Source organism: Apostichopus japonicus, chromosome 5 (genome assembly GCF_037975245.1).
Source record: "Apostichopus japonicus isolate 1M-3 chromosome 5, ASM3797524v1, whole genome shotgun sequence".
Taxonomy (NCBI): Eukaryota; Metazoa; Echinodermata; class Holothuroidea; order Aspidochirotida; family Stichopodidae; genus Apostichopus; species Apostichopus japonicus.
The window spans coordinates 1,800,699-1,828,392 of NC_092565.1; the positions used below are offsets into that span (position 1 = coordinate 1,800,699).

Here is a 27,694-nt window from a genome sequence, read left to right on the forward strand (position 1 = left end):
TGGAGTGTCTTGGTGAATGGTCACCATGCATTGCCAACACATTACAAATAAACTTAACAAGGGGCAAGGGGTCAACGACCTCCCATAGTAATCAAACAATTACTAAGCAAGTAAAATAAGTATGAAATATGCAATAATATAAAACAAAGATAATCAGTAAGAGTGACACATCAATAGTTAAATAGCATAAGCGAATCTCAACCTGATCACCTAATAAAGAGTAAAACATATGGTACAACCCATCATACCTGGTCGGCATGACAAGTAAACTATAAAGTATTAAAATAAAGTGAACCTTCCGAGACGTAGACACTAAATATGCAACTGGATGCTAAACATACAACTACCTGCCTATGTTACTCATACAGCAATAACACAGTGCTCCATAAATTAGTGAAACTGTCTATCCCTATTTGGCATAGCAGTAATCTTGGAATGTCGTAAGTTAATATATATAAATATAACTAGAAGCTGGTTGCCCTAGTTCCACTTACATACATATATCCTAATAGAGGAGAATGATTAACTCTAAAATCATTACAACCTCTATGACTTACGTGAAGTCTACAAGTATAAATAATGTACTACTGGGGAAATCCCTCAGCTAGTAACAATAGCAACAACAGTAGCATACCCGTGCACCTCAACTACCTTAGACCACAGGTTGCCATGGCAACTGACACCTATTGTTAGGCTGCAGGTATCTAAGCGTCACTTGGGACTAAGAGCAGGCTATAAAACGGAGACTATGTCACCTAGCTTATCTGCTGTATCTGGTCAGATGGAGTCTGTACCAGTGAAAGGTGACTCACACGGCTAAATACATGCTAATGCTCTAATAAACAACAACAATAGTGTCTCGGTTCACCAAATAGACAATATACCAATATGTCTACAAACATATTGTTACAACTCTTTCAAATATAAAGGTTTAACAGAAGTTCAGCTCATCCTATTTCCATGGCAACTAGTAAAAGTGTACAATTGCATCATGGGATCTAAACATTGCTCGAATAGGAAAACTTAGTACAACTAGATACGAATATGAGTACATTACAGTATCGGATAATGCTAGACATATCATAAGAGTACATAATAAACTAAATAAATATCCAATTGTGGGTTCTTGTTAGACCAAAATAACCTAAAGTACTTTCAGTGGTCTTACATTAACTCAATGGAGGTTAGAACATAACAACACACATAATGGCAACGGTTGAGGGCATTACAAGTGCCATAATCAACCCTATAAACATACTATAAAACAACAGGTAACAATAATAATGATCTTACCTGTAGACTCTCTATAGCCATTACAGGTACATAACGTTTAGTTAATAATTGCAGTCTGTGTGCATGTAGCCATCACAGGAACAACATAATAAATACAATCTGTGAGCATTCGGCAATCAGTGTCAAAAATAGTAAATAGTTAATACAACACAATTACACTTAAGGAGGGCTCCTAAATGTTCTGTGTGCACATTGCCAGCACAGAACTAACATGAATACATTTGCAAGTAAACTACACTATGTATGCACATTGAAAATGAATAGGTCCCTGGAGGGCCTGGGGCAAAGTCAAAAGATGAACTATTACCTGTGTAGAAATTAATGGAATTAATTTCTAATGAAGCTGGTACAGTCTGATACAGCCAGGTGCATGGCAGCTTGGAGTGTCTTGGTGAATGGTAGAGTTGCTTGCAAACTTAGCTGTTTTAAGCCATTCTTTGAACAAAGGGAAGGTTGTTATCCCACCCTACCAGACAAGATTGTACTTAGACTGGCTACCAATACTCCAGGAAGTAGATAAACTGTCTTCCCACATCTTTAACTTACTCCACCTGAGATTACAGAAAGCGTGAAATAACTTACTACACTTAAGGGAGAATAAAACAAGGCCTGGTCTGTTAGTATTGGGAATAACAGATAAACTACCACTTACTTAGCGTTACCTAAGTGTGAACCAAACCACACAAGGCTTAATGGTCATTCTAGCAGGAAATTTTCCACTGATGGGTAATGCACACAGTTCACTGACTCTGTGAGCGTTACTAACAAATACCACAAAGAGATAATAAGAAAATGGAAAAAGAAAATTGAAGGGGAAGGGTATATTATACAGGGGGACAAAACTATAGACACTACTATTGGAAAATATTAGGGGTGCTACACAAAGATTAGACATATTATCAGATATATAAGTTATAAAACAATAGGACAGAAGAAAATGGGGAAGGGGGGGACATGTCCCCCCAATATTTTAGGTGGGGGATATAGTATCTAATATCCCCCCCAATATTTGGTGGCATAGGTTTTTTTTTTTTTTTGTGGCTATAAATAGGAAATAATGAGTGAGATTATTTATCCAAATCATATTTGGCAGTGGCTTAAACATACTGCATGAGGTGAATGACTCTTCGTGGTCGTGGGCCTATGACCGTATGTTGTCACTCATGATTATTATCATAATGTCTGAACATCTCTTGTGTCTAAGTGTAAGTACATATATATGTATGATCCAAATCGATATTGGTTCACTGCGATTCCATTTTGCCTGTTTCCTATAAGATTTCTAACTGCAGGTGCGTAGCCAAGGGGGAGGGCAAAGGGGGCGACCACCCCCTCCCCCCCTCAAGCAAATTTTTTTATGATATCGCTAGTAATTTCAAAATAGAAAGTGCTTAGATGCAACTTACAAGGCCTGGGAAGTGACATTTCCAGCGATCTGGGAGGCATTTTCGGCCAAAATTTTCTTTTTCGCTTCGCGCCAACCCATGGTGGCGCTATGCTTAGATAGTTCGCCAACAAGCCTACTCCCTTGGCAAATTCCTCGCTATGCACCTGTCTAACCATGTCATACATATGTCTACATATGTCTACATATAAACATAGGTATATGCCTTGGTAAGTACAGCTGAACTCCCTTCACGCCCTTAGGGTGGCGATCATCAGAAAACTGATCAAATACTGGCTTCCATCACCAAGGAGCTACTCAGCAAATCACTATCATGGGCCTGCCAGTATACCCCCATCCAGGACACCGAATATGCCACCATCATGCACGCCAGAAAGTCCCTCCTATACGATCTTGAGGGACGCCCATGGGTAAAAAAGGTCACCACAGATGCTTTTGACGTCACTATGGGCGGTTATGATGGAGCTGAAGTCTGTGAGCTGGTGGGCTTATATATCCTGCATAAGTTAGGTAAACTCATCGACCCGCACGACATTGGCCTCTACAGAGACGATGGTCTAGCTGTACTCAGGAACCACTCGGGTAGCCAAGCGGAATGAATGCGGAAACATATCGTAGCAACCTTTCATACCTTCGGTCTAAAGATAACCACCCAAGCCAACATTAAGACCGTCAACTACCTTGACGCTACGCTGGACCTACGCACCGGTACACATCGCCCATTCCGTAAGCCTAATGACCAACCCATATACGCACACTGCCTCTCTGACCACCCCCCGGTAGTCACCAAACGTATTCCAGAGAGCATCGGCAACAGGATCTCCACTCTTTCATCTAACGAAGAGATCTTTGACAACGCTGCCCCTATATATAGAGAAAAACACAATTGCCCCCTCAACAGGAATTGCTCGGTGAGTAGTGTAATATATAGGGCTGATGTTACTACTGCTCATGACACCAAATCATACATAGGGCTAACAAGTGGCTCCTTTAAGCAAAGGTACAGTAACCACAGTAAGTCCTTCCGCCATGAGTGTTACAAGAGAGAAACAGAGCTTTCTAAACATATATGGGACCTGAAGCGTAAGGGTGCCCCCTTCGTTATTGAGTGGAACGTACTCAAGCATTCTAATACACGCATGATTAGATCCGGTCAATGTAACCTTTGCATCGATGAGAAGCTCTGTATCCTCCTGTCCAAAAACCCGCATTTACTCAATAAGAGATCTGAATTCATCTCCAAGTGTCGCCACAATAGGCTCAAACCAATGAACCATGCACGTAAGAAATAGGGTTCGTGTTCCCCATAGAATTTTCCCGTGCAGTGAGTATTTGTTCAGTTGTCTGATGATCACGACCCTAAGGGCGTGAAACTCCGAGTTACAGCTATACTTACCAAGGCATATACCTATATATTTAGGCTCTGCTATTATAACATAGAGCACTCTCCTTGCAGTCCTGATTCTTTATCATGATATACATATATATCTATATCTATATTTCTATCTATATCTATATATATATCTATATATCTATATATATATATATTCATGGAGCATAACTTGAAGCTACCAGTTGTCTGAAGATCGCTATAACGCGTGAAACTCCGAGTTACAACTACTAGTGTTCCACTAGTCTCATCTAGTATCAACATATATATATATATATATATATCTATATATATATATATCTATATATATATATATATCTATATATATATCTATATATCTATCTATATCTATATATCTATCTATATATATATATATATATATATATATATATATACTCATGATATGTACCTTAGGTCAACAGTGTACCTTAGGTCGACATTTCACTGTCAACCTAATGTTTTCACTACCATTTTAAGACACTTTTATTGTCGCAAATAGCTTTATAATGTTCTCCGTCCTCTAAAACGTTCATTTATAAGGTCGGTTCAGGGTTAGGGTTAGAAAAAAGGGTTAGGGTTAGATTAAATTTAGTGTGTAAGTCAATGTAACTGTCGACCTAAGGTATATATATATATATGTATATATATATATATGTGTATATATATATATATATATATATGTATATATATATATATATATATATATACATATCTACATATATATACATATATATATATGTATATGTATATGTATATACATATACATATATATACATATATACATATATATATATGTATATGTATATACATATCTACAAAATATCACGAAGTATGCAAACAATTTTGGGGATGAAATTTGCTACGTGCCTGCATCCAAGTAAATAGGCTATGCAGCCATGACAACGAACATTTTTGAGTACACGTACTATGCGATCAGCAGCTGCGCATGATTTTTTTACCAACATCTGGTGAATAGCAAGGGAGGATCAAAATACAACTCAAGTGTAAATGCGTCCAGATCAATGCATAAGTTTACCCCATGGAGAGATGATCATCTGATAACATCAGGGGATCTGATCAGGATCATTATGAATAAAAGATAAATGTATGATGAATGTTAAGTTTTCAAGAACTTCTGGAAAGATTACATTGTGGATCTCTGACTGTGATCCACTGTGGAAATAGAAATATGTAACTTTATTATAATGATAGAAACAGTAAGGAATATTGGGGTTTGAACAAGTTTTTATATCTTGCCAATGTCCCTTTGTCTACCACGGAAATATCCACTTTATAAGCAAACAAATACCTGGGCAAGATGGCTGTTGTTCCTGAAAGTGAAGAATGTTGCAGCGGATATAGTCATTTAAAGCGTTTTTACAATTTAACACATCTTTCAGTTGGTATGTGCATTGTTGAATTGGTAATGACACTACCCGTGCTTAGTATGGAAACGTACCCGTAGATTGCTCCGCAAAACTGCATACATGTATGTGCATATTGATGTTTCACCAGTTAACAGTGTACATGTTGATCTTATAAGTGGAGAATGTACTGTACTTTATGTAAAGTACTGCCAAACTGTGAAAATATCCTCACAAAATGAAAGAACAATTACTGGAACTTGGGATAATCTGTCACTGTAGTATCCCATTTATAAGGAAGCCACATCATAAGACATAATCGGCTTGACAAGGTTCAATGATCTCTGTCTCCAAACTTGCATGCACCCAACTGGCACATACTTATTATTTTGCTTTAATTGGACCTGTTCAATACCCACCAGGACATATGTGGATAGATTTAGTGCCATGAAAAAAATTTCCATTTGACACCAACAGCACATTGGTAAGAATTTAAATTGTCTAATGAGAGAATCATGAAATATAATTGGACCAAAATGGCAGTAAAACTTGTTGTTTGCGTGATATCATTATCTTATTCTATGGTTACTTGGGTAAAATGCGCAGCTAGGTTTGCTAGCCATCTGTAACAAAATATTTCTTCAGAGAGAAAACTCTTCATTTGTCTGGATGCATGTGCTCACCTGTTAATGTGTGACACTGTTTATTTGTATTATTTATTTATTTATTATTTAGGTTTACAGTCTTGTTCGGGGCCAAGGCCCTCTCACACGACTTTACAACCCTGGTCATTGGTAACTTGACACACCTACACACCAAAGTGTGCACAATTCAATCAATCTCTCCTGGGGCACCACAGTGCACCACAACCACGGATCTGTTTCTTTAGTAAGGGGCATAGGCTGCAGCCCCCCCAACCAAAATTTTTGGTGAAAATTCGGGCAATATGCTGAGAATTTTTCGAGCACCTACTGAAAGAAGAAAAATCTGCAGTCGTGTTCTTCAATTTTTTTGGTGAAAATTCGGGCAATATGCTGAGAAATTTTCGGGCACCTACTGAGAGAAGAATAATATGCAATGTGTTTTTCAATTTTATTTGGGCAATGTGCTGAGAATTTTTCAGGCACCTACTGAAAGAAGAAAAATCTGCAGTGTGCTCTTCAATTTTTTTTTTGGTGAAAATTCAGGGAATATGTTGAGAATTTTTCGGGCACCTACTGAAAGAAGAAAAATCTGCAGTGTGTTCTTCAATTTTTTTTGGGTGAAAATTCGGGCAATGTGCTGAGAATTTTTCAGGCACCTACTGAAAGTAGAAAAGTCTGCAGTGTGTTCTTCACATTTTTTTTTGGTGAAAATTCGAGCAATATGCTGAGAATTTTTCGGGCACCTACTGAAAGAAGAATAATTTGCAATGTGTTTTTCAATGGTTAAAATGATATTCGTTATTATTGTAACGACTTCCCCAATAATTATAACCAATATGAAAGGGTAATAACACGGAAGATATAACCAAAATTTTCCGCGCGCGTTCAACATCTTAATGTGCACATCATATTGGCATTTATCGGTTATTTGCATGTGATGTATAACCTATGAATGCCTATATGATATGCACATTAAGATGTTGAGTGCACGGAGCGCCCGAACAAATTTTGGTTATATTTTTCGAGCAAGTCGTTACAGCCCCTCCAAATCAAATTAGGCTCCTACGCCTATGGTAAGGGGTAATAAGATATGGGTAAGATCAGGGACTCCCTGTTAAGATTAAGGCCTTTGTGTGTTGGGGTGTGTGAGTGTGTAACCATTTTGCAAAAGTGAGGCAGTGGGAGTACCAATCCGAGGGAAAGGTAAGGGAGAGAAAACCCAAAAAGATGAATGACCTTCGGCACAGGGGTAAACTGGACTCCTCCAGCTGCCTTTACTACATTTTACTGCAATTACTACAAACATATGGTGGCTTCCACGGCAACTCTCGACCAGGTATGTTGTATTGGCCCCAAATATACCAGACCTTTGGTCGAAGTTTGAAACTGTTTTTATTACCACCTTTGAGGAAATTTACCTCACTGAGACATTCAGGCATCTTATGCTTTCAATTTGAATGCCTAAGAACAATTTGGAAAGTAAAGACCTCTAGGAACGTTCTTTTTTAAATCTTCTATCAATTATAGCATGCTAAATAGGGGCCAATACTACATAGCCTGCCTTTAATATATCCAGTAACCTGCTCTGGATAAACACTATCAAATATGGAAGAAATGTTTTGGTTAAAGTATGAATATGTTAACTTTAACATAAAAAAATTGCAAGTCAGATAGTGGTATGTTTTCACTGCTCATGGTTATTGTAGTTGAACTCAATGTATAGAACTGTACAGGTGCAATCAATGTGTTAATAATATAACATGTTACAATACTGACAAACTTAACTTTAGAATAAGCTATACAAACAATAGCAGGGCAGTTTTCCAAACACGGAATGCAGGAACAGATATCCAAATAAGGCTAGGAGACGCCCTGCCTCTCTTGTGGACCTTTCCATGATAAGTATAGCAGCTTTACATCCAACAGAAACTTTGCCAAAACTTCAAACATCTCCATCTGCCACTATCTCCATCTGCCACTGGGGTTATGAGAGCACTGAATAAAACTGTTTAATCACCTAATACTAGCTGCAAGTTAGAGTACCTCTTCAACACTCCATGACATCACAATTATGTTATGTTAAATTTAAGGTGACCATATATTCCTGACTGGAATCAGGGACATTTATTGCATGACTGATATGGGAGGAGGGGTTACACCGATAGGCGTACGGGACCATTTCAGTTTTGGGGGGCAGAAATTTTTGTGCCCTAAAGTTCCTGTGACACTAAGCGGAGCGCCACCATCGGTTGGCGCGTAGCGTACAAGAAAATTTTTGGCAAAAAATGCCTCTCAGATTGCCGGAAACGGCACTTCTGAGGCTTTGCAAGTAACATCTAAACATTATTTATTTTATAATCTCACGTTTTAGAAATATAAACTTCCCCAAAAATTTGGTAAATTAAAAGAAGAAATGGTAACATCACTTTGATGGGGAAAAATAGGGCAGTATATTTTTTAAGCTCCTATTTAGTTACCGTATTTATTATTTTAACACAGTACTCAGCTACCTCCAGAAAAACATGCATTGTTCAACGACACGTAGGCGGGATAATGTCGCTGTGTCGGGTGAGACTGCAATTTGTCTCACAAAAAAATATAAAATATAACAAAGAATATGATAAACCTGTACTTCTAGTCTTGTAGGCACTCCGCCCCCCCCCCCCCCAACATCCATGAAAAAGAAAATGTTTCTTATATACTCTCATGTCGGGGATGTCCAGGTATACTAGTTAGAAAAAACAATTGATCGTGCAAAAAGCGTGGTAGCCCAGATGAGCTGCACTTACGGTGGTGTTACACGGAAACATTTGGGCATCATGATGCTAAATAAAGATTAAAAGAGATTAAAGATTAATATAATTAAATAAAGAAAATCATGGAATTGTCGGGCAAAAATTTGAAAAAGATTCGGGCAAGCTACTGCATATTTATATATATATATATATATATATATATATATTATTTTTTTTCTCCTCTTAGGCTGCCCGAATTATCAGGACTTTTGTCCGAATTTCTTGTCCTCTGGAAACTTGGGGGTCCCCCTCCCGCCTTGTATGCCTATGGGTACACCCCCTCCCCTTTTGGAAAATTTTCAAGTGCCTAAGGTGTTTAGATGTAAAATGGTGATACTTAGAAGCACTTTTTAAATCAATTATATTTTCAAAAATGTAGCTTTTTCTTAGATGAAATTTACTTACTTTACGAAAGAGTGCTAGGCTATATCGATCTAGCATATTTTAACAGTGTTTCCACTTTACACTGGCCCACTTGAAATACTGGTTATTTTAACAATTATTTTACTATGGGGACATTTTCGGGGACACTTGTTCAACAACACACTGTAATCGGGGACTGTCCCCAAAAATCAGGGACGTCTGGTCCTCTTAGTTTAATTGATCTCACACAATACAAAATAAAGACAAGTTATTCTGTGACAACAATAAATAACACAAGATCAATGTCACATTAAAATAACTGCAAACTACAGTACGTAAACAGATCAGATATTGCTATCATGGAAAGCCACAATGGTGTACAATAAAGTATGCAGTGAAACCAATATTCAATCATTTAGTTTATTAATATGACACAGTTGTAACTTTGATGACATCAGTTATTTAGTTTACATTACACTATGAATGAACATGCAAATCAATGCTAAATACTAAAGAAAGGAGTAAGATACATAACGCACTACATGCAACAACCAATGTTTGACACCATAAAAATGATAAATTCTCATGATACATTGCACTAGCTTAGTAACATTATTTCACTGAGACACCATTTTTGTTGTTGTCTATTACAGTACAGTTTGTTCAATTCAATTGTCTTGAAGGCTTGTGATATCTACATTCTGGATACTTGCTGTTTCATTGTCCACTCTTGTGTCCTTGATGTATAGTATTTAAACAAGCTTATGGAACTGCTTTGACATCAGCTTATTTCAAAATTGTCCTTATCCATGTTAACAACGTTCACTATGCCAATCCGTAGCTCTCACTGGAGAACAAGATAAATGACAATCATCTTACATAATAGAAGTAGAGAAGCACACGTTATTAATGAAACAATCGAACACAAACACTTCCAGTTCCAACCCTTATATCTGCTTGCAAAACATCCATCATGCCTTAAACACTATGCTGTGCTGTACTGTTCCTCTAAAGGATGTACTGTACATCTGTAATGTGAAATGAAAGGCAAAAAAAGACATATTTATGGCTTTGTGTGATTACAAAAGTGTTACAAAGATATACCTGTTGTTGTTGAAGACTGAATTAAAATGATTTTCCAAGATATGATTCATTTGATTTTAATTGCAAAAAAAGGCTCATAGCCAAGGTAACTGGGTTGGAACCAGCACAAACGTCATGTTTGTTTATTCACTGAGATTGTAAACTTGCACTCATTGTAAAAACTAAAACTTATTGTTCGAATCTGGGAGAAAATAGACCCCTAAATGATACCCCTCAAATGTTAACCTAGAAATATAGCTCAGACTCAAAATTTACCAAAAATGTCAATGTCTTTGCTGATATGAACAATATGCACATAACATCCTGATCAGATGACAACTGCAGTATAGGCAGTGGAGAGTAACCATCTTTAGGCAGTGTACGTATGTACAAATGATGCCACATCATCATGAAACAAAAAAAAAACATAAGAAAAGAATAAATGTGCAAGGTTTGTACACAAACTGCTTCAGACAGGTAGGTAGCAGTCTACACGAATGGTACATGTCTTTATTTTTCAGAGATAAGGAAAAATACTACTGTTATCATTAACCTGTGGAGTTTGAACATTTATGGGTCCCTCGCATTTACAGACCTCCAGTGGCTGTATTAGCACCATATTTAGCACTATATGTCTATGTCCTTTAATATTACATCATACAATAAATGAATAAATGTGTCCAATGTTCTAAATTCGGTTAGTCATATACAGTCCTACAATAGTGGACTGCAGAAGACCTAGTTGCAGCATGGAATGGTTACAGTGTGTACATCAACAAATTACCTGTCTCCACTGGGGTGCAGCTGCTGGAGTGCATTGCTGCATCAGCCTCTGTTGGGGCATAGCCTTTTGTTGGGGAACTGGTGTTGTCTTTTCTAGTGGATCAGTTTGGATACCAACCTCTCCAGTTTCTTAATTGGGCACACACCTTCAACTGAAAAAGACAAATAATACCGGGATTTGCAAAGTTAATAATATATCAGAATGCATACTGTGCAAATAGTGAAATATATAATTTACAACTTAAATAACTGAATACCACATTATGCCCTTTACTAAATAGTCAACAATTCACATCAATTTTTGCAAACACAGTACAGTAATTACACTACTAATTACAAAACTTTGCTATTGGCAGCATAAATTCATCACATCAGCTTTATGATATTACATATTACATACACTAAATGTCATAATGTTTGATGTTACAATGGCAATGTCCCAGTAGGCTTGTTCATACACTAATTTGTCACCAAATTTCATCATGTTCAGGGAAGCATATTTGCTTTTAAAAATATAGCTAGTCTTTGCTTATTTCCGAGACTAAAAATTACGGAATATTCTAAAGGTGTGCCCTGAACAATAAAGTTTCTAAAGATAACATAGAAACATGATATGGTATTTTATGGGTGACCATTCTAGTTCTCCCACAAAATCAGTGCAGTAGTATCACTTTCCTTTTGTACAATTTTTAGAACTGCATGATCAGATCATGTGTAGAGCTATGAAGCCTATGATAATGTTATATTTTGGCAAATGTCTTTAATTTCTATATCATGATGAAATTATCAATTATTGTAAGATGGACTCAACAACCCCCCGGAATGGTGTGTCATGTCCGATGAATTGTGTGACTAAGGGGTCCTTCAAAGCGTACATTTGGTGCGTCATTACAACTACAATATGTGCGTCAGTGTGGGTCAATGTGCCATGAAGGGTCCATCATGGTCAGCAAACAATCGGTCTGAATGTTAATTTGGTGTATGTCAATGACATACAATGATGTGTCAATTTTACTATGATGCAGGGGTGTATCAATGTTCAAACTTAAGTTTAACTTAACCTATTCTAGGGGTCTGAGGGTGCAACGTACAATTGCTAAACCTGTGCATTACTGGCATCTGCAATCCTGATAGTCCTTTTATAATCAAAATAGATTAAAACATACAAAGGAGAAATAATAATTCACGCCTATTTTGAGTTAAACAGATAAGTCCATTAGAACGATCAATAATGTGTTAGTTCAACCAACACTGAGAATTGAGTAATCCACTAGACAATGTTTCTACTGCATTGTGCAATAAGTGACTTAAATAGTACACACAATCACCATGGTAACCACATAAGTTATTGGAACAATATGAGAAGAACATAATAGACCCAGCACACTTAATGGTAGATTAGTATTTTAGTATTACATCTTAGATTGAGTAGATTATAAGACTAATTGCAGAATACTGTACCATGTAACTAAATATCATGGTGTATCCTTTAAATTAAATGTGATAAATGTTGTCGAACATAAAATGGTGGCATTCATAATTATTGGTGACATTGATTTGTTTATGTTGTCCTTGATTTTCTGATTAAACAACCGTGATAGCAAACTATCATGTTATGAATGCATCAATTGGTGGTATCCTTCACTAATTCAACAGAGGAGCCTGTAGAGCTAGTGTAGCTTCTTTCTGAGAAGGCTTTTGAGTTTTGACTTCCATTTCGAAAACTTACTTATATCACTTTACACTACATTACCAGGAAATGAGGTAGCCACTACCATTTTTAAAGTTACTACCAAGTTGGGGGTATTAGGCAATACTCTATTTTGGGATAGAAAGAGTTTTAATGCCTACATTTTTTCTTTGCAAGTGAAGAATCCTCCACATCTAAAGTGGCTATACAGATTGACAAGCAATTGAAGCAAAGTGAAAGTTTTATTTTTTTATTTTCTTGTGGGGAGATCCAATCCATGTCCATATTATACTGATGTAGGCTAAGGCCTATTCATATTTGCAAAGCTACCGAATCATAAACCAAACACATATGATACTCCAGCGTTCCATACTGATAATGCTTACTAGGCGAATATATGTAGAAAAGCATAAATAACACTTCATAAAAATCTTCGACCTAGGCTAGGCTACAGTAAGTACAGAAGCCTGCACTGCAGTACTACTAGCCCATGCCGGTGTATAAGTTGCCTTAGTTTGTCGGCCTAGCTACTCCTAAGTAGGCCTTGCATCGGTCTATTGAACATATAACAAGGAAGCCTACAGTAGACCAAACACTTCAGCCGGTAAACAGTATACATTAGCCTAAATAGTAACGAAACGTTAGTCGTTAGCATAATTTGCTGCCTACCTTCTTGTTACAGTATGAACTGCCAGTAAATGCTCCGAGAAGGTAGCATTGGTCATTTTGTCGATCCCGATCTCTATTCCAATAGATCGTCCACGTAGCACCAGCTCAAGTACACTTTTGATGCCTGCATTTCTCTGTCCCTTTTTCACTCACTGCTTTTGGCATCTGGACCCACAATAAAGCAACCTGGGCCTTCCACCAGCCTGACCTGCATTTAGTGCCTGGATATGGCCGTTTCTTTGGAGAACCACAGAATACAGGATATACACTGTACAGTGGCAGTATATTATATATACCGTATCACGTGACCAAGTCAGAAAGTGGAGTAACGGTGTACCAGCGAAACCTATGAAATTGGCCCACCCTCTAAAAATATGCTAGCTGAGAGAAAACCTTAAAGTGATACTATGCAACCTTTGGTAGTCAATAACCATGTTATCTTTTTGATGATTTCCTTCATTTCCAACAAAAATGCATTGTACATTGAAATGGTTTTGCAAATTAATCTAAAAGCTGACCACAATAAAAGAGTGTACATTCAGGGTTTAGGAACAATGAATCTGAATGTTGACATTCAACAACAAAAATTGGAACTGTTGCACCCTGGTCCAGTGCTTTATGTCACCTCTGACTCTCCCCTATATTCTCAGGAAGTTAAAAATCTGCTGTATATCAGCCCAAAATTGATTTTGCTAACAGTGGAAAGTTTTTCAACAATGAACCACTGGTCCAACAGCTCAAGGACACATTGTTAGTGCCAGTGTGTTACAAAAGTATCTCAGCAAACAGTGCAGGCTTATTTTTAGACTGAAGTCATTTCATGACCATGGAAGATAGATTAAGAAATCAAAACCTGGTTTCTGTTTGCAGCAAGGGACTCATTAAATTCCTCATCTTGCTGGCCATCAAGCAATCTGCACCATTGAGGGTCCTTGAACATACCCAACAAATGGTCTATGATGGACAAGCAACACAGTGTCATTAAAACATACACAACTCAACAGTCACACATATGTAGTCACTAGAATAGTATGGAAAGTCTGGTTCATGCGTATCAAGTACTACATACCAAAAGAGTATGGAATTTTAATGGTCAGTGCATGATCATTTTTAATTTAAATATCATGGTATTAGTATTGTCACTGTGTCATGTAAATAAGATTTGATAAAGTAATGATCATCTACGACATGGTTCTATGAATCAAACAGGTTTCAAATTGAACCAGGGAACCGGTTCCCACCACCACATTCATGTTCATGGAGTTGTTGAACTATATTTTGGAACCTTGATGAGGTTAGAACTTGAAGCAAATATACTTACTTCTGAATATATGGATGGTACAGATATTGGCAGAACATATAACCAATGTCTGCTTCAATCTTTCATTTCTGCTGGGCAGGTGCTCCCCTCAGTAAGATCAATTAAGTCGCCCTTCGCATTGGCCCTTTTGAATGTAAGGTCCAACCCATTCAAGATGGAAACTGCCCCCACAGAACCATTTTGAACTCATTGGTATCCAGATGAGCTGGTATGGTGCATTCTCTTGGCAGATGGTCTGAAGATAATGTATCATTGAAATTTCTGTCATAGATGAAAGAAATAGAAAACTTTACATGGTGCCATTTGAGGAGGGCATTGGGGTTGAAGAAATAGCAAACTACATGATATTGGAAGAGGGAGAAAATAAAAAATAAGAAATGCATCAATATTGTACATCCATGTAAGGTTTCTACAGTAAGTTTCTGTCTATAACGGACTGAAAGGTGCTGCGGTTCGTACCTTTGAAAAGGTTTAGTATTTGTGAAAGAAGGTCACCTGTTTAGTTGTATATAATATTCTGGTAAAGGTTACAATTTTGTTTTACTAAGCAAAGCAGTTCATTATGACAGAATATGAAGTGATATATCTTCCGGATAAGTCATTTTGAATTTGAAAGTAGACTAGTACTTCTCAAAGCTAAAGACATCATTATAATGTTATTTTGTTAAATACCTCCAGTAATGATACCATACCAACTTTGAAGAACTTCCAACTTATGGTTGCTTAGTTACTATAATTTGAAGGTTTTAACTTTTGACCACAAGAACTAAATATAATGTTCTATCACTACCCACATTAAACTGTTCACAACTGTTGTCCAAGTTGCATAAAATTCTGAAGATTAATTTTAACAAACCTAAGCCAGCATTGGACAACCATTCAGTGCTTTCCATGAAGAAGGCCTTGTTGTTGCTTTGGGATCTGACAAAGCGACAATCTTCATTTTATACGCCTTTGCAGGGCGACCACGTTTAAGCCTCTTCGTGGGTGCCGAAGCCCTGGTGGTTGGGGGCTCTCCCCTGTCCTGTTTACATGAAACCTGGAAGTTAAAAAATGGATTAAAACTGTTGGGCCAACAAGATGACATACTGTACTACTGTACCTGCAGCTGTCATGGTTTGTTGAAATACAAATTCAAATACTCACAGATCCATGTTAGTCCAAAGTCACACATAGTTTGAAGTTGTCATTTTTCAAAAAATTCATACCTAGCTGCGTAGACATTGTTACATGTGTAATCGCATATATACATTTGCTGTAAGAGCATATACAACTAGCTTTGGTTTATTTATTTATTTAAGGGTTTTGGTTAGCTCAACCTCTCGATGACCTTTGACCTATATTTTTCACAACTTCTGATGGCATATATCCACCAGGAATGTTCATTGTGTGTAAGTTTCATCAAAATCAGTCATGTAAGCATGTAAGCATATAGTCCTGATCATTTTGAACAATTTTGAACAGATAGATGAACAGATGGACAATTGCATTCCGGGTTTCGATTACTGTTATGTGTTTCTCATGTTATTAATCATGTTCCCTCCTCTCTTCTCTTCTCTTCATAGATGTGTAGGTCTCATCCGAGCAAACTAGTGAGGAATACAGAGAGAATTACGGTTGAAGGTGTGGGGGATGTTGTACAATGAAGGGATTCAAGCATGCTCAGCTGAAGCTACTGTACTATTTTCATTAAAACTGACAAACTCTTTTAGTCCCCCAAAATATCCAGCCATTAGTCCTGTCTCAATGTGTGCTTTCATACTTGGGCAGTTTCAACAGTCATCAAATGTATACCTATCTATTACTCGCACCATAAAGCTTTTGTGCATGGCTGCAGTCATCATGCAAGCACACAAAAGCTCACCTTTTTTAATAGCTTGTGAGGTGTCATTTATCATGTTTTGAGGTGAAGATGAAACTGTAGGCTGGTTTTCAATAGGGCTTAAATCCATGGGTTGTTTTCAAGATTAGGGAGTTCCCCACCTCTGGAAGTAAAGCAGCCTTACATATAGGCTAGTAAGAACAATGAAGTGCACCACATGGTAATGTGGACAAGCAATAGTAACAGTATTCTTACACATATGTAGGCAATGGAGAATCAACATCAGTGACCAAAATGGGCATCCCAGCAACATAATACAAGGATGCAGTAAAAAGAGATCTTCAAAAAAGGTAAAAATGTACCAAACTTGTGATATGAGCATTTAGAAGAGTTATTTTGTCCAGGATCCTCAGTAAGGGCTATTTCAAGGCTAAAAGAATTAAATTTTTAAAGATTTGCATTCATTCAAATTGGACTAGGGAGATGAGTAAACCTTCCCCCCTGTGATAAGGAGGGGGGCTGTGTTTATTACAAAGTAACTGGCTTTGTTTTAATATCATAAAGACCTTGGATGATTCATCGTCTTTAAGACTATAAAGGTAAAACAATTTGAAAATTAAAAAACCAAGCTAAAACACACCTGAGTTGCTGGTAGATGTAAATATTTTTGACATATTTCCATGTGGATTTGGAGACTGTCAACAAAAAAAGCATGTGTTGACAAAATATTACTAAAAAGATGAAAGGGTTGCCAATCCCTTGTCTATAAATAGATGTTGGAATTAATTCACTTACTACTTTGCATATGCATACAGTCATCATCCAAATAGATAAATTCATGAAGTTGGCCCATCATTCCTTTGTGATATATTAAATCGCCTGTAGTTGCAGGCAAATACAAGTTGACGCCTGGGGAGACAATTTTTGGAATTCTTATTTGGAAAATGCATGAAGATCTTGCCACTTGAGACACATAACAGACTGCATTACTTGACTACGCAGAAAACACTTGTTAATCAGTGGCGCACATCCGTTCCGAAGAGTGGGGGGAATGATATTAGTAGACTATCTAAGCGGAGCGCCACCATTAGTTGGCGCGGAGCATACAAGAAAATTTTAGGCTTTACAAACCCCCCAGATGGCCAAAAACGGCCCCCGGAGTGTTTTAGGCTGAATGAGTTCAGCTTTGAAATATAAATTTCATGTATGCAATTCCTCAATTATTGAGAAAATATTCAATCTATGAAAACAGTAATACATGTCAGATGAGTTGAGATGGTACAATAATCATAATGAATTGTGCATCCTCTTTCATTTATTCTGTCTGCCAAGCTCCCGTATTTACCTTCTGTATCTCTATTACCTTTGTCCATCACCCCATCCATAGTCCATACATGTTCATTACTCAAGTGCCTCACCATCCATAGTCGGTGTTGTTGTCAATATAGACGGTTCTCTGTAACAATCCCTTCCTGGTGGGTAATGGCTATCAGTGATCGTCAGTTTGCAATCTTATATATAAACTACAAACAGCAAATGTATAGGGGGGGATGCAGGATTTGTGACAGGGGGGGTCTGACTGGTCCAGCCGCGCCTGAACGTACGACTATCTAAGTGGAGCGCCACCATCGGTTGGCGCGGAGCGTACCAGAAAATTTTTGGCTTTACAAACCCCCCAGATGGCCGGAAACGGCACTTCCCGAGTATTCTAAGCTGCATGTACCTAGCCTGAAAATATGGATCTCATGTCTGCAATTTCTCAATTGATGAGAAAAAAACAATCTATGAAATATGGTAATACATATCAGATGAGTTGAGATGATACAAAAATCATAATGCCTTTAGCTCCCAATCCTCCTCCCGTTCCGTCACCACTGTTTGATGCAGGGCCGGATCCAGGATTCTGGAAGGGTGAGGGGTTTGGCCTCCAGTGATCCTAGGGTCTAAGGGGAGTGGGTTTCCCTCTATCCATTGTGAAATTCTTGGATATTTAAGTACAACAGGGAACCCCCTTCAATTTAGCCATGCAAAGCACCTCTCTCTTTTTTTTACTCTTTTTTTTTGGGGGCCAAGAGCAGGGGGGGGTCCGGACCCCCTGGACCCCCCCCTCTGGATCCGCGCCTGATGTAACCAATAATCGTCAGATATAGAACGCACCTGGGCGTCAAAGCCTTATTACAATAAAGAACAAGTTAAGTGGTTAAGTGGAATACTTTTTGACATCTAATGCCCTTTTTAGAAACACATAAATTTTGAGCGCCTGATGTGTGTAGTGTTCAAATCCTGAATGCCTACTGTTCAAATGCTTAACGCTACAGCGCTCAATTGTGAAACGCTGGCGTTCAAATTTTGAACGCTAGCAAATATATGTAAGTGTTTAAAGAGGCATTTAGACGTCAACACGATGCAAGCTCTTCAAGTAGGCTAGGCATATCACTCCATCCTCAACATATTCTGACGCCCGACTCGTTATATCATAGGCCTATATTCGTTACATTTTGTTGTTGTTTGTTTGCAGTGTATGGAACCCTGGAGTGAGAACAGCTACCCTAATTTTAACTTTATTTTATTTTATTTTATTTTATTTTATTTTATTTTATTTTATTTTATTTTATTTTATTTTATTTTATTTTATTTTATTTTATTTTATTTTATTTTATTTTATTTTATTTTATTTTATTTTATTTTATTTTATTTTATTTTATTTTATTTTATTTTATTTTATTTTATTTTATTTTATTTTATTTTATTTTATTTTATTTTATTTTATTTTATTTTATTTTATTTTATTTGTAGACTGATTGTGTAGACTATCCCCCTTTACCAAAAAGTGGGGGGATATATCCCCTCATCTCCCCCGGGATGTGAGCACCTTTTAACGTCTTCTCATTGTCAACACCAGCATGTCCATACGCAGTGGTAATAATCCAGCGCAATGCATGAAGATCACACCACACTGAGAGATATACTAGTCAACTGTATAGCAGTTCCCACATTTGCAATGACATGTAGTATCAATTGCAGGAGACTGCAAATTGATTCATATGCAGCACCGGCCAAGAAGACCAACCTGTATGTGTGAGTAATGCCAAGAATTTAATATGAGTTCCACTCGGAACCAATTAATTCAGTCATTAGACCCGCGATGTAGCCAAGAATTTGAAAGGGGGGGCACCTTTTGCGATTGATCTGGATTTTCAAAGTTGTAGGCACGACTATCTGAGCGGAGTGCCACCTTTTGGCGCGGAGAGCGCACAAGAACATTTTTGGTTTTATAAACCCCCCCAGATAGCCAGAAACGGCCCTTTCCCGAGTGTACATTCTGGTTCCCTGGCATCTTGCTAACTTGAGACACCTCATTCAATATACTTTTTAACCAAAAAAACAAACAAGTTAAAATAGTACGTAATTCAATACTACATAATGTATTTAAAATTAGCAAGGTACATGTACAGAGTAGTCTTACCTTTTCAACTTCTGATACTTGTAGACACAAAGATAGGCCAGAAATATCTTTGATACAACTATAGCCAGTAATTGTCTTTGATACAACTGTAGCTAGTAAATGTTTAAGTTAGCCTAATAAGAGAAGGCGAGAGCTATCCGACGATTGCCATCTGATGCAAATTTCTCAACTGTTTTCTCAACTGAAATATTATCTGCGTAAACGAGTTCTTAACTAGATGTTTAAAAACTGACAAGATCAGATCCTAGTCTTTTTCAGCGGGTAGAGTGTTGAATGAAACGGCACGCGATAGAAATGACAGCCTAGATGACAGAAGAATAGGTCACCTAATTTAGCCATATTCTTGCTACGTTCATTTCAATAGTTTTCCTGTCTCGACTCTTAAACTCATCCAGCAAGCCTATGGATTTGAATTATGGGTGTTTTTAAAAAAAAGATAACTTGGCCAAAAAAGGTGTAGGCCCGGGCTTACAGTGCTACATACTGGCTACGCCCCTGATCATATGATATCATATTCTCAGCAGATTTTGTTTCCTGTTTGAATTCTTTTACATAATATATCAGAAAGGCAACATAGTGCTCTTCTACAATTTTTCCAGTAAGATGATTCTTGTTTATTGTCCAATGTCTGGACTTTAATACATTTGACGAACTTAACTGATGGACAATATAAACTTTCATATTTTGTAATATAGCCAGATATGCAGTGGCCTAAGAAAACAAATATCATTATCGCAGTGTATTAGCAGTGTAATAATTATATATAGGAAGTGCGTATCACGTACGATTGCTAGCTTAGCTTCATAACATGCTGTTCGTGCAACAACTTAGGATGAAACATAGAAAGGATGAGAACGAACGTTGTCGACGTTGTTTTGCATACGGTTCGTGACATTCCATAGAGTGCGGTTAGGTAGGCAATATGTATTTTATTACGCAGTGGCCAACTGTATAGGCTTGTAATAGGCTATAGGACTAAATTTAGCTAATTGCATCTGCCAAACTAAGTAAGTAGTTGAATCAGTAGGTGTGAATGTTACTACTATTATAATCTGGGGCGTGATTTGAGTTGTGAAAGTAGGGGTCACACCTGCCAGCAAGACTGTAAGCGGAGCGCCACCATCGGTTGACGCGGAGTGTACAAGATATTTTTTGGCTTTACAAACCCTCCAGATGGCCGGAAAACAGCACTTCCCGAGTGCTCTAGGCTGCATGTACCCATCCTTGAAATATGGATCTCATGTCTGCAATTGTATCTAGATAGTTCATTTTCGTTTAAAAATTTGAAGAGGATTGATAGTAGAACATATGGTGAGATGGTGATGTACAACTTTTGTTATATGTCACTATCTAAGCGGAGCGCCATCATCGGTTGGCAAGGAGCGTCGAAATTTTCGATGAAAGGTACCCTTAGATCGGTAAAATTAACACCCATATAATAAGCTTTAAATTGCATCTAAACAATTAATGAACGTGTGTAAATTAAGGGGGGACGGATAGAAGAACTTATATGGTGATGTACAACTGAAGCTTATATCATGTGAGAATCCGCCCTTTAGTAGCACGGACGTTAACTAATGGACACTGGCCGTTTCTGCACCATTCAAGGTTATTAGTTTGGAAAGTGAGCGTGTATATTACGTAACTATTTCCCTCTCAAGTAGCGTGATTCACCTTAGCCATACACGCAAATTAAACATAATTTTTACGTTTGATGATTGTTTTAATATTTTAGGAGCCTTAGCTGGATCATTTATACCATATTTAGTGGTCGAATTAACCAATTTGATGCAGTATTCATCAAAATAGGTCAGTTTGAGAAGTTTAATTCTGATCTGAACGTTCAAATTGTGCCGATCTCTCAGCGTGCACCCTCCCTAGAAGAAAAACCCGCGTATTTCAGTTCCGGCGCGACCAGCGAAGCCCGGCGATCGTGAATCTGATGCACTACAGCGTTGTAAACACTTTGCCCTTGGTCTAAAGATTTGGTCGCTATCAAGTTAAAATTAGAATTAAATGCCCTTATTTATGTCTCGGCCCTTTGATCAAGTAGAATGGTACAGAAAAGACTTCGATTGAAGAGGTGAGTACTACGCTATGTAGCCTACAACTTCTAGTTAGAACTATGCTACGCTATCTAGCCTAGGCCACAGTCACTCGTAACGTTATGTAGGTGTATAATATATAAACACGGAGATTATATACTATACACTTACATAACGTTACAAGTGCCTGTGGCCAAGGCTTGCCCTGTATCACATTCACATCAATCCAATCCTTGTTTCGTTTCAGGTTTGACAAACTTACTAATACTAGGCGAAGCATAGTCGGAACATTAGTTAAGATTATCTAAAATGTTAGGCCTAAACGATTCAAATGCTAAGGAAGCTTAGATATAGGCTAGGTTCTATGCCTTTGTTTATGTTTTGCATCCGCGAAATTTGTAGCCATGCGCATCACAGTATTTTTTTTGTGTATTATAGCATAGGCCTAGCCTAATACTAATAGTAATACTACTGAGAACACTAGCCGAGGCCTACTTGTAGTTGTATTGCAAGAACTACAGTACGAGCTTAGTCTAGAACTACAAGTAGTGTGAATGAGTTAAACAATGTTTGGACAAGTATATACTTTAGGCCGTGGCTATTCTTACGACTACGTCGTAACAATTATTTATAAACTATTCTTACGACATCGGCGAATTCATGCGAATTCAAAGTAAATAAAGCAACTGCGCATGAAGTAGGGGTAACCCTAACTCTAACCCTCAATCCAACCCTAAACCTAACCCTAACCGGAAATTATTGTTACTCCTGGTCGTAAAAATAGTACTCCTAGTCGTAAACTAGCAACTGCGCATGCGCAAAAGGGAATTATTGTTACAACTAGTCGTAAGAATAGCCACTTTGTATACTTTAAGCATTATAATCGGTTCTTATCTTTTGTGCCTTCAGGTTTTTTCTCTGCCATAGGGTGATTGATGTGTATTTGACTGTCCCTCCTGATGCTTTCTTTTCTACTATTATTAGTTTATTACAAGTTATACAAAAATATAACTTATCTAAACTTACGAGGCTAGGCCGGGTCTTACTAGCTGTGACCTAGCCAAGGTGGAGCCTAATTAAAATCAGTATTCACTTAAAATCCGGTACTTTCCAAAAATTTGTTCTCAGTTATTATCAATGAACAATCAAGGTGACTGATGTCTAGAGCTGAGGTAAATTGACCAAAGGTGACCATATTTGAATATCTGGCATATATAGGGCCAATGCCATTTTGATGCATGCACAAAATGAGTGCATCCATCCTAGTAAACTCTAGGCTCTGACTAGGCTAAGCCTAGTTCCATGTGCCAGGTCAGTTTTTAGTCTTTATGGCTTGTAAGACCGTTTGTATAGACCTACAGGAAAAGGACTTTGCTTATCATGAGAGTTTTAAGTTGGGCTGACATATTTTTTACCTAACGATAATTAGTAGTTGTTCTGAAGCCACATTGCAGATAAATTAATTGTTCTGTTTAATAACAAAATACCAAGATCTCTCGCTTTATGGCAAGGGGCACAATTCTCAAGAGTAAACAGCCACCAACTAGTTTTTAACAAATGAGCAAAATGATCAATTTACAGGAGGAGGAGACTACCACTGCACTCTATTGTACCGTATATATAATTTTAAATTTTGGGCTCAAATCCCTTTCAATTAATGCATGATGTCGCACACCCCGCCTCTCCATTCTCCACTTTTGAAAAAGGATTGTATCTTGTGACCATAATGCAGCAGGACAGTTTGATTGCAAGGGGGGGGGGGGATATTTCAATGAAAACATGGGCAATGTATTGTTATCTCTGGTAGGGTCAAATAGAACCCATTCATTAATGTACACCATATTGACTTTTACTTTTCACATGGCACAGTTGAGAACTACACAGTTGGCACAGTTGAGTTGAGTACCACAAAAATCTTCAGACAAATCATTACAACCCCACCCCTACCAACCTAATTGAATTGGGCCCATACAAAAGAAAACTTTGAAACTAAAAGCCAAGTCACAGATTATGATCTTTACCCACTGTTCATTTATTGCTTGTTTTTCTTGTAGAACTAACTGTTGGCCTTGAGAGGAATAGAGAAGGAGAAAGTAAAAAAGGAGCAAAGCTAAGCAAATCCAGAAACAAAGTAGATGCTCCGCTTCTGAAGAAGTGAGTTGTGACAGAAAAGTTCTGTCATGGATGGCAGAAAACTACTTGGAAGAATGTCCTGTCGTTCTCCATTTCCCGGTAGTAGCCAGAGCTTGAAAGGCCAACAAAGTGGTTGGAAGGCTTCAACTACCAGCGCATAAACTGCCTGACAAAAGTACAGGTGATGGCAATCCTTCAAATACAAGGTGCAGATGTAATGTTAAAAAACAAAACAACATTGAGGATAAACTTTTGGATGGGTATATGGAGTCGAGGAAACTAATATTTTCATTTGCATGTGACCCATTTGATTGAGACAATGAAGATAGTACCTACCATCTTGTGCAGTGTGAGGATCATGGCTTTCATTTTATTTGCCAGCAGACAACCACCAACACCTTCCTTTCCTCTTAAGTTTAAATACCCTAAGAATAGGCTGCTTTAGTGTTATTGGAATATACAACTATTGGCAGGACTATCCAACAAATAGTCTAATATAAAATTAAAATGTCGTTTGCATAAGGAGACTGTGTTTGAGAGCTTTGAGGCAGCACAAACCACATGGTCACATGCTTTTCGTTTTTGCAGTCAATCGCTGAATACTGTATCATTGTGAAGTAGGTCTGGTTGCCCTTTTTCACACTGAAGGTATGGCAATTCTCCAAGTCAAGTCAATTTGCCCCAACCCTCCCCAAACCCACAAACCCATAGCTACATAGTCTACAGCGAATCTCATTGAATGACACTAATGTCTGTAGGTTTATCCCAAGATAGGTCTATGTATGTATAGTAGTTAAAGGTGGGATCGCTCGTAATTTCCTCGTAAATTCTGTCCTTCACACCACCCGATTCAAAAATAATATCAATACTACCCTCTATCGGATCGTCGCTGTTGTCTCGTAATTTCTCAGCAATCCCGTATTTACGGCTAGTAAGCAATAAACGGGTTCGGTTACTTGAACGGTGGCCTTGGCGAAATTCCTGCATAGTTTCTTGTCTGTGGCAGTACAGGGAGTTGTTATGGAACAACTCCCTGGTCAGTAGTATGCGGTATTACGCCGCGTTTTCGTGTGTGTTGTGTGATACAAAACTCAGTGCTTTGTTTTACGTTCAGAACTTTTCACAACTAATGGGCTGTACAGTATAGGTTACGGTCGAGCTTTGCATCAGGCGTAATAGTTCGACCAAGGAGCTGCTACTCTAGCAGTTCCCTGCTTTTACTCTTTTAGGCATGGGCGGCGATCATGGGGGGGACGGGGGGGACATGTCCCCCCAATATTTTTGGTGGGGGGATATAGTATCTAATATCCCCCCCCCCAATATTTGGTGGCATAGTGTTTTTTAAGCATATGTTTTGTATTTTTTTTATGATATCGCTAGTAATTTCAAAATAGAAAATGCTTAGATGCAACTTACAAGGCCTGGGAAGTGCCATTTCCAGCGATCTGGGAGACATTTTCGGCCAAAATTTTCTTTTGTGCTTCGTGCCAACTTATGGCGGTGCTACGCTTACAAAGTCTGGGTACAAGTTTTGCCCCTCCCTTGGCAAATTCCTCGCAAGGTGCCTGTCTAACCGTGTCACAATTTGTTACTATATATAACCGAAAGTAGTTTTTACTTTTTTTCTCGAAATGACTAGCTAGACGGACTGCATCCGTAATGAAATTTGGTTTGCATTTTTTGTATCAGTGTAAGTACGTACAATCATTATGATCCACATCGATATGAGTTCACTGGTTTCCATTTGGCCTGTTTCCTACAAGATGTCTAACCGCAGGTGCGTAGCCAAGGGAGGGGGGGGTGAAGGGTGGAGACAGCCCTCCCCCTCGAGCATATTTTTTTGGTATTTTCTATGATATCGAAGTTTAATAGTAGCCGTTATAAGAGGTTTTAATATTTGTACACCAATAATTTATCTGTGTCTGAATTTTCGAAAATTCCTTGACCAACATTCTTCATCATACTTCTCTCTACTCGTGCAATTTTGACCGGTCTGTTAGGGGTTGAGGGGGGGTTTTCTATATTGGTTGTCCATAGATGAAATTTTGTGCAACATTATGGGTATGTTTTCAAGTGAATTTATTATTCAAATTCTGAAAAAAATAATGGGCTTAAAACCTTGAAACGTGGGGCTGACGGGTATTGTGTGGCGTTACGTACAATTACCTACAAAAGCAATGATCCACAGGAGATGTAATGAGGTCGAACATGATGTGTGATTGGTGACAATCTTGAAAAAAGGTTGTGAATGAAAAAAAAAATATTAGGAAAAACTTGGTTCTCAGGCAAAAGTTTACATCTGGTTGGTCATTTTCAAGCCCGAGAAGTGCCATTTCCGGTGATCTGGGGGCTATCAAAACCAGAAATTTTCTTGTACGCTGCGCGCCAACCAATGGTGGCGCTCCGCTTTGATAGTAATTCGCCTGCATCCAAGCAAATGTCCCCCCCAATATTTGAAACAGATCGCCGCCCCTGCTTTTAGGCCTACATGGTGAGCAGTCGAAGTCAAGAAACAGCTCAAGAAACTAATAGTTATGAATTTTATGTCTGATTCACGCTGACTGGTGTCACAAAAAGACAAACGTGAATGAGTGAAAAAATTGACTGAAGTGATTACAAACTATTGGGTATCAAACGTAAAGTCAAGTCCGTCATGTGTGAACAATTGGTATTTCAGCCAATTTAGGTATTAATTATACATAGACTGAGTCACAGCTTACATTGTATTTTATATATAAATTTTAGTTATATATCAGGAGGGAAAGACAAAGCATTTTATGTCATATACCATATACAGATAAATATGTATATTTAATTATTTTTGGACTCCTGGCAACGGGCCCTTTAGGCGATCACAGAGCACTTGCCCTAGCTGCACCCCGTCCTCCTAACCGGTGCACGTAAACCCTGTCCTTGCACCCCTTTGACCCGAATTAAAAAATAACGAAACTTGAACGGAAAAGGAAAGGAAAATACATTGCCATAAGGGCGGCTCCACCCTCTTTAGAAAGGATTGGCAAAAAGGGAATAAGTACATGAACAATAAACTAATAGTTATTTCCATTGAAAAGTGTCTCGCTGAGGATCGGCCGTCAAAGCAAAAAACTTTTTTTTTCTAAATCACGTCAGTTTATTGCTTTCCAGCGTACTGTACTCCCAGAATTGACTATCCTGCTTCTTGTTCCGAACGGCTCCCAACGAAATGCCAAGAAGTCGGCAACGGGGTTGGGGTGGGTTACCCAGCTCCACCATGGGGCACCTTATCACGACTGACTCGAATTACAACTCGAAACTTTAACTGAAATTGGATTGAATTTAAAAAAATATATACTAGATGTCTGCATGGATCATACTTATCTATACTATTGTGTGACCATATAGGCGTACGGGCTCTATATAGTCAACCAGGAGAGACTAAGGGGAAGCTT

At 38.0% G+C, this 27,694-nt stretch overlaps 1 protein-coding gene across 4 annotated transcripts in view; it reads right to left on the reverse strand.

Moving 5' to 3' along the window:
• Positions 1 to 27,694, reverse strand: part of LOC139967256 (uncharacterized) — a 150,182-nt gene that overhangs the window by 105,479 nt on the left and 17,009 nt on the right. For 2 of the 4 annotated variants that reach the window (XR_011792928.1, XR_011792926.1), the window contains exons 3-4: positions 15,657 to 15,839; positions 14,801 to 15,061 (exon numbers count right to left, since the gene is read on the reverse strand). The gene's annotated coding sequence lies outside the window, so the exon portion shown is untranslated. Of the gene's footprint in view, positions 1 to 7,469; positions 10,283 to 11,121; positions 11,273 to 13,479; positions 13,717 to 14,800; positions 15,062 to 15,656; positions 15,840 to 16,306; positions 16,390 to 17,417; positions 17,532 to 27,694 lie in introns of those variants that run through there. The other 2 variants (XR_011792927.1, XM_071970857.1) reach the window with 2 other exon arrangements.